The sequence below is a fragment of the Pinus tabuliformis genome, chromosome 1_2, assembly GCF_031772625.1.
Source record: "Pinus tabuliformis cultivar Carrire ecotype Pingquan chromosome 1_2, CPIR1, whole genome shotgun sequence".
In the NCBI taxonomy this organism is placed as follows: Eukaryota; Viridiplantae; Streptophyta; class Pinopsida; order Pinales; family Pinaceae; genus Pinus; species Pinus tabuliformis.
The window spans coordinates 1,225,306,351-1,225,314,276 of NC_142298.1; positions in this window are offsets into that span (position 1 = coordinate 1,225,306,351).

Consider the following 7,926-nt stretch of genomic DNA (forward strand, 5'->3'; position numbering starts at 1 on the left):
ATATGCTATATCTGGCAAGGTAGTGGTGAGATAGTTCAAACTTCCTACCAATTGATAATACAAAGTTTCATTCACTTCTTTAGATCCATCATCACTATAGAACTTGGCATTCTGTTCCAAAGGAGTAGAAACATATGAAATCTTTCCAGGATTTCCGTTGCATATTTGCTTTGTGTGATGATTGTCTTACCAGATTCCCTCCAAATTTCAAGACCCAAACAATAATGAAATTCACCAAGATCATTCATTTCAAATACCTGTGACAACTGAATTTTAATTTCCTCAGTCAACCTGAGTGCACTGCCTGTTATGATAAGATCATCAATATATAAAGATATCAAGGCAATGTTCCCATCTTCATCTCTCTTGATGTACAAGTTAGGATCACTTTTGCTTCTCACAAAACCTTTGTCACAAAAGAATAAATCAATTTTTACATACCAAGATCTTGGTGCTTGTTTCAAACCATACAAGGCTTTCTTTAACTTGCAAACAAAATACTCTTGTTCCTACTTTACAAACCCTTCAGGCTCAACTAAATAAACTTCTTCTTTTAATTCATCGTTCAAGAAAACAGATTTGACATCTAAGTGATGCAATTTCCAATTTTGTTTGTAGCTAATGCAATCATGATTGTAATTGTATTGATTTTAGCTACAGGTGTAAAAGTATCCTCATAATCAACACCTTGTTTTTGTGAATAGATTTTTGCAACCAATCTAGCTTTATACTTATCAATACTACCATCAACATTAAACTTTGGTTTAAACAACCATTTTCATCTTTTGGGGACTTTACCTTTAGGCAATTTTGTTAATTCCCATGTGTCAATCTTCATTATAGAGTTGTATTCCTCATTCATTGAATCTCTCCCTTCTTTATATTCTTTAGCTTCTTCATAAATTGAGGATTCTACAACATTCATTACATCAGACATTAATGCATAATATTTATACCTTATAGGTGGTTGAAGTTGACGTGATGACCTCCTTAGAGTTTTATTGCTTTCATCCTTCTTTCTACTTTGTGGAGCCTCTTGTTCTCTTCTTGGAGTGTCATGACTACTAGATGCTTCCTGCTCTTGAACTTGTACCTTCTCTTGAACTTGTACCTGTTCATGTACCTATTGTTGTATATGTTCCTGCTCCTGTTCAAAACTTGCTTCAATTTTGACATAATCATCAATATCATGCCATACACATGTGTTATTCATTTTATCACCTTCATCTACATTTTCATGAAGCACCACATCCCTATTTGCAAGCAATCTATGTGAAGTAGGATCAAACAACTTGTATGCCTTTTGATCATCACAATAGCTAATGACTGTGCACTTAATTGATTTTGCATCAAGTTTTCTTCTTTCATCTTTTGGAATATGTGAAAATGCCTTGCATTCGAAAACTATAAATGATTTACTTTTGATTTATATCCATAAAATGCTTGAAAAGGTGTTTTAAGATCTAAAATTTTGGTTGGACTCCTATTTTTCAAATAAACAATAGTATTAATGGCCTCAGCCCAAAAACCATTAGAGATATATTTACCTTGAAGCATGCTCCGTGCACATGCCACTAGTGTTCTATTTTTCCTCTCAGTAACTATGAGGCATTGTAAGTTGTTGTAGAATCCTGTGAATTTTGCAATATTGATTAAAAGCTCTTGATTTGTATCTCCCCCTTATCAGATATGAGAATTTTGATGTATTTCCAAGTTTGTTTTTCCACCATGTTTTTTAGTTCCTTAAAGTATTCAAAAACATCATTTTTCTTTCTTATGAAATAGACCTAAGTGTATTTAGATCTATCATCAACAAAAATAAGAAAGTACAATGCTCTTGCAAGATATCTAGTTTTCATAGGTCCACATACATCAATATGAATTAATTCAAGTATTTATCTTTGCCTTTTTTCTTCATGTATAGGAAATTCCTCTCTATGTTGCTTGCCAAGTGCACATGCTTCACATTTGTGCTTCACATTCAACAAGATTATTCTTCATAATAGGAAGACCTTCAACCATTTTTTTTCTTTGAAGTAACATTAAATCATTGTTATTTAAATGCCCATACCTTTGATGCCATAACTTTTATGTTGACATTGTTGTAGATGTCAATGCTTGATGCCCTATCCTGGTCACATTCAGTGAATACAAGCCTCCAACTCTAGTACCTATGGCAATAACCTTGTAGCGATCCCAAATATCTTTAACAACACACTGTGATTTGACAAATCCACCTTTAGATCAAGATCAAGGTGGAATAATAGGTGTGATAACTTGAAGGGATATGGTATCTCCTAGATAAAACACATGTTCCATCAAGGTTCTCATGATATTCATCAAACCAATCCTTATTACAAGACATATGGAGTGATGCACCAGAATCAATGAACCAAGCATTCACATCATCAGTCTCAACAGACAATGCAACATCAGAAACAAACAATTTGAGATTTTTAAATCCATCATTGATTGAGGTGTCTTTGCCCACAAAAATTCCCATTATGCCTTCTGTTTCTCTATTTAGACTCATTATATTTCCTTTTATAGAAATCTTTAGCATGATGTCTAGGTTTGCCACAATAATAAAAATCATCATTTATTTTATCATGAACTGGAAATTTATATTGTGCCATACCTTTCTGCTTTGCTTGAAACTTTCCTCCTTTTCTTTTGTCCCATGACTTGCCTTTTTATGGTTGCTTACCCTTGGCTACCAATGCCAAATCTAAATTGTTTGATCCCAAATTGAAGTTCCTCATCCTCTCTTCCTCTTGTAGAAGAATACTTGTTAGTTCATCAAAAGTAGGAAGCTTCTCTCTAGCCGAAAGAATTGAAACAAATAGCTGATAATCTTTCACTAAGCCATTTAATGTGATGGTGACCAAGTCGGTATTTGACAATTTTTCACCAATGTCTCCTAACTTATCACCTAGCTCTTTGATATAGGAAATGAAATTGCTTATACTTTCATTGGCCTCCATTTTAATTGACAAAAGGTTGGTCTTCAAGAACAAAATTTGGTTAGTATTAAATTTTTCATACAAGCTTTTGAGAACATCCCATGTTTCTTTGGATGTTTTAGAATCCCTAATATGAGGAATGATGTTGTCCTTAACTGACATTCAGAGTAACACCTTTTCTTTTGTTTCCCTTTTTTTCCAATTTGGAATAGCTACAATAGCAGTGGGTTTGGGCTCTGCCCCACTCACTATTGGACACAAATTATTTCCCTCTAAAATTGTTAATATCTTTATTTTCCAATTTGCATGACTTCCTCCATCAAGCCTTGTGGACTCATTCAAATAAGTTTTAGCCAGAAAAATTGACATAATGACAAAAAAATTGTCCCCAATCAACAAAATGCACCCAAATCCACCAGATCTACACCCAAATTCACTAGATCTACATCCAAATTCACCAGATCCAAAACCAAATGCACAGGATCTAGAAAAAACAAGACTTAATCTTCCTTCTAATAAAAAACAAAGCCAAAAATAATACTTCTTATTTCTCCTTTTTTTTTGCCAACCTTATTTCCAAAAGTTTAATTTCCCTTTTTTAATCAAATACACCCAATTTTTAACTTTCACCTAAAAGAAAATATTTAACTCCTTATATTTGGTAAATTCCTTTTCAGGTGAAAAACTGAATCCCATACTAGTCCTTTAATTTACTGCATTATACTCTTCATAAAAAAACAAATTCACTTTATGGATTAGAAAATAGTTTTGGAAACATAATAATCAAACCAACGACTCACCATCATGGAGAGAATATGATTTGTATAAAGGATCCAACTACTTCTCATACCTTCTGCTACTAACACAGAGGTTTACAAATAACTTCACAAACTTCATGCCACTCGTGGTTTAGCGAATGGATCAAATTGTCCACAATTTTATGCCACAAATAACCACCTAATAGCAATGGACTAAACTAGTGGGATCTCTATACGATCTCAGCCAATGATTAAAAAAATGGAGAGAAGCTATGTAACAACAATTTCTCACAATTGTGGATCTCACTTCCCTCACAAATTTGGGTGTTCTTGTTCTCATATCTGAAGCCTCACTATATCTCCTACTCTGGCTCTAATACCATATTAGAAAATTAGAGAGAGATGCATAAGAATGAAATCAAAACTCATTGATCAAACTGCTTGGAAAACTAGTACGTTATATAGGCACACATAGACAGCTTCTAGGAAAATCTAGATCCAAATAATTCGGATCACCAAATCACAACACAAACTACGAAGACACAACTCATGAAAGATAGAATCAAACACTAACTATGAGAATACAACTCCTCAACTCTATCTCGACATATCATTTCTACATTATTCCAACAGATTTTCATAGTATGAATCTATGTTGAAGATAATTTCTGAAAAACCCTTGAATATGGGTGGAGTGTTCACCTCAAACTTCAGACATTGCAATTTGTCCACATAGTTTTCTAGAAATTTTGTCAACAACATGTAACAAGATTCTTAGCCTTGGAGATTTACCCTAACTTTTCCATGGAAGTTCTTAATCTATAAGTACGCTTTGTTTCAATACCATGGCTTATCAATACTACATGCCCAAAAAAATGTTACTCATTTCATATGACATTTGTTCACCTATTTTTTTTTAATCAATTTAATTAAAAAGCAAAAAGATATATAATATTTTTTAGATAAATGTCAAGCTTTGATCTATAATAACTACTAAAATTATTTTATAATATTCCATGAAAACTAAATCATTATCATTCACCTAATAATTATTGAAAATTAGTCCACAGGTCTTCGACAAACTGTGACAGGGTGATCTGTAAGTTGGGTGATATATTAGTCACGATGAAGATAATCCTCAAATTGGATGCCTTTGTGATCAAAAACTTAGGGTTGATGTGTTTCAAACCTCTATCTAAGTTCATCATTAAGGGGATAAAAAGCAATTTATTAATTAGTTATTTTTAAATTTATTTATTATTTATTTTTATTACTCAGAAATTATTAACAATTTCTAATATTTTATTATGTAATTTACTAAGATTCAAATACCCTATCATTTAAAATTATATTAGATAAAAATAATGATTGATTAAAAATTATATTTATCTAATAAGAAAGGGAAATTCATATAATAATTATAATTTTATTAATAATGCAAACCTATAAATTCAATATCAAAAGAAATTAAAAACAAATAAAAGAAAAGAGATCTACAAAAAACACAAACCAACCAGGAAAGGAGGAAGGAAAGCAAGGAGAAAAGGGGGGTTAACAATGACGATAAGGGACCCACGAGCGGCTTAACTTACATCCATCGTCCCTATTAAGAGTATGTTGAAACCTAAAAAATTGTTGCGACAACATGGGGGAAAACCACCTAGTCTGGACCTTGGAAACAACTCCTCCATTTGGTATAGTGGCTCCAACTAGGGATAATGGGACCAGTTTCCTAGAGATATTTGATAATTTTAGTGGGATGATATAAGATGTAACGAGAAATGATTAATCTAAGTGTAATCTAATCTAACTACTAAACACATGCATATATCTTATTTTAACACTATTTAACTATAAATATACCTAGGAATAAAATACGATATGTGATCTACAATGATGTCTTACAGCAATTGGTAATAAAGATCATTCAACTACCAAAAGAAATTAAATCATTTAACAATAATCGCTTTGGATAAATAGTTAGACAAAACGATTGAGAAAAATACATCGCATATAAAATCGTTCATGTATTCAAAACAGAATCAGAGCTAACATCATACATAAGTGCAATAATGTTAAACTATAATTCTGACTTTCATACATGAAACAATTGAAATAAGAAGTATTGCTTAATACATAAATAAAACATAACCATACGATAAAAGTACCATATATGATAAGTCTTGCTCATGTGTTTCAGCAATATTGACCCAATTTCATTCAATCCAACACATTCTAAGAGTACAAAAGCGCATTTCAGTAGAGCATGCTGGATATTTAAAGACAAATAGATCCTATTCCATTCATTTCATCAAAACCTCCTCAAAGGTACAGAAGTGTAATGTCTTGATAATTGTTTTTGTTAAAATTTCTGGACCCCTCTCTAAATGCATGAGAGGGGTTTAAATACTAAAATATATGCCTTAAAATAGATTATTACAAAAATAGTTGAGAAGGTTTCAAACAACCTTCCTCAGAATATGCAAAAATAAAATTAAAAAAAAAATAAACTAATGACTAACTCATTTGAACTTAATCTCTAAGGTCGCAAATATCAGTCATTGGCTTGAGATAAGGCAGCTGGCCAATTGCATATTTTAACTACCCAAAAAATATGGCATTTGTCAGTGCTCGCAACATCTTTTGAGTAGAGGTTTTTAAACACCTCAGAGTCATCCACTCGCTATGTGTTTTCACTAGAAACTGTCAGTATGTTTCCCAATTCAACCTGTTTAACTGTTTGATTGCCTCCTCCTTTTCCTGTGCTACCTGTTTCCACTGTTGCTTTAGTTTTTTGACACTTGGAAGAAACCCTGGTACACACTTCTTGAAAATATTGGTGCCATGAAGATTTTTGTTAATGGCTTCTATTATGTTGTTTGTTGTTGTGGCTGCTCTCGTTATTGCCCTTTCTGCCTGTTTCAACCGAGAATCCCAATCCGTAAACAAAATATATTTATGAGACTCTTCCAGCTTTGGTAGGTCAGCCTTTCTTCCATCCTTTGATTCTTGCCAGGTGATAAATTTAGAAACCCTTTTGTGGATTTCATCGTACTCAAACCTCATATCAATAACTTGGTTTGTTAATTTATCACTAGTCTCGCAATAAGGATTTATTTGCGAGTGTTGGGTCCCTATAATACTAGTGATTACCCCATTACTATTGTAGTTATACCCCTTATTTATATTGTTGTGCCCCTATTACCCCCATATTGTTATTTCTGTGCCCCATAGAATCCCTCTATTGTTATTTTTGTGGCTTTATATTATTATTGTTAGGTCGGCTGGATTATATTGTGACTCCTTAGACTCCTATATATAGAAAGGTGGTTTTGTCATTTGTATCATCCAAGAATTGTTCATTTATGTAATGTAAAGGAGGTTGCCCCCTCGAAGAGGCTGAATTCTAAGGCGTTGATCTATCTTTTCTATCTTTTCTTGAGCTGGTTTCATAACATTTGGTATCAGAGCTTTGGATTCTAGGGTTTCGCTGCTCCAAACATGTCATCGTGGTATTTTCTCTATAACGTTTTTTATGTAACGTTTCAAAAGTCGCAAAAAAAACCCATTTGAGAAGAAATCTCGTTGAACCTTGGGTCCGAACTTCAGAGCTTATCGCACAACATTTTCGGAGATATGATCTGAGGAAGTTGGTCTTTTTGCAGACTCCTGAATTACATTCAAAACAGGTGACCTGGGGAAAATTGTCATAACTTTCTTTCTGAGAATTAGATTGAAATTTTGTAAGAAGGTACAGAAAGAGGACGGACTGTAGTTTCTTGTATATCATTTTCAGAACCAAATATCGAAAATTGTACACGTGGCACTTCATACAACTTTGCTCTTCTAGAAAGGTGTATAATCAGGTCATCTTGGGAGATTGTGCATAACTCTTTCTTGGAGAATCCAATTTGGATCAGACTGGTGGCATTGGGAAGAGGACACAGAGAGCTACTACAGGTTGCAAATTCAGAACTAGATGATTGGAAAGTACAGAGGTGCATCAGAGGCAATATCAAGCTCCTACAAAGTGAAAAAAGTTGTGTACATTTTTAAAATTTTTTGCTTAAGCTTGGTTTGAAAACTTATTTTGAAGGAATTCAAAGGGCATAGTAAAGCATTATTATTGGTAACTGATTTCCCGAGGAAAGAAAATGCAAACACCTAGTAAGGAACCTGAAAGCTCTAGCATGACTCATGAAGAA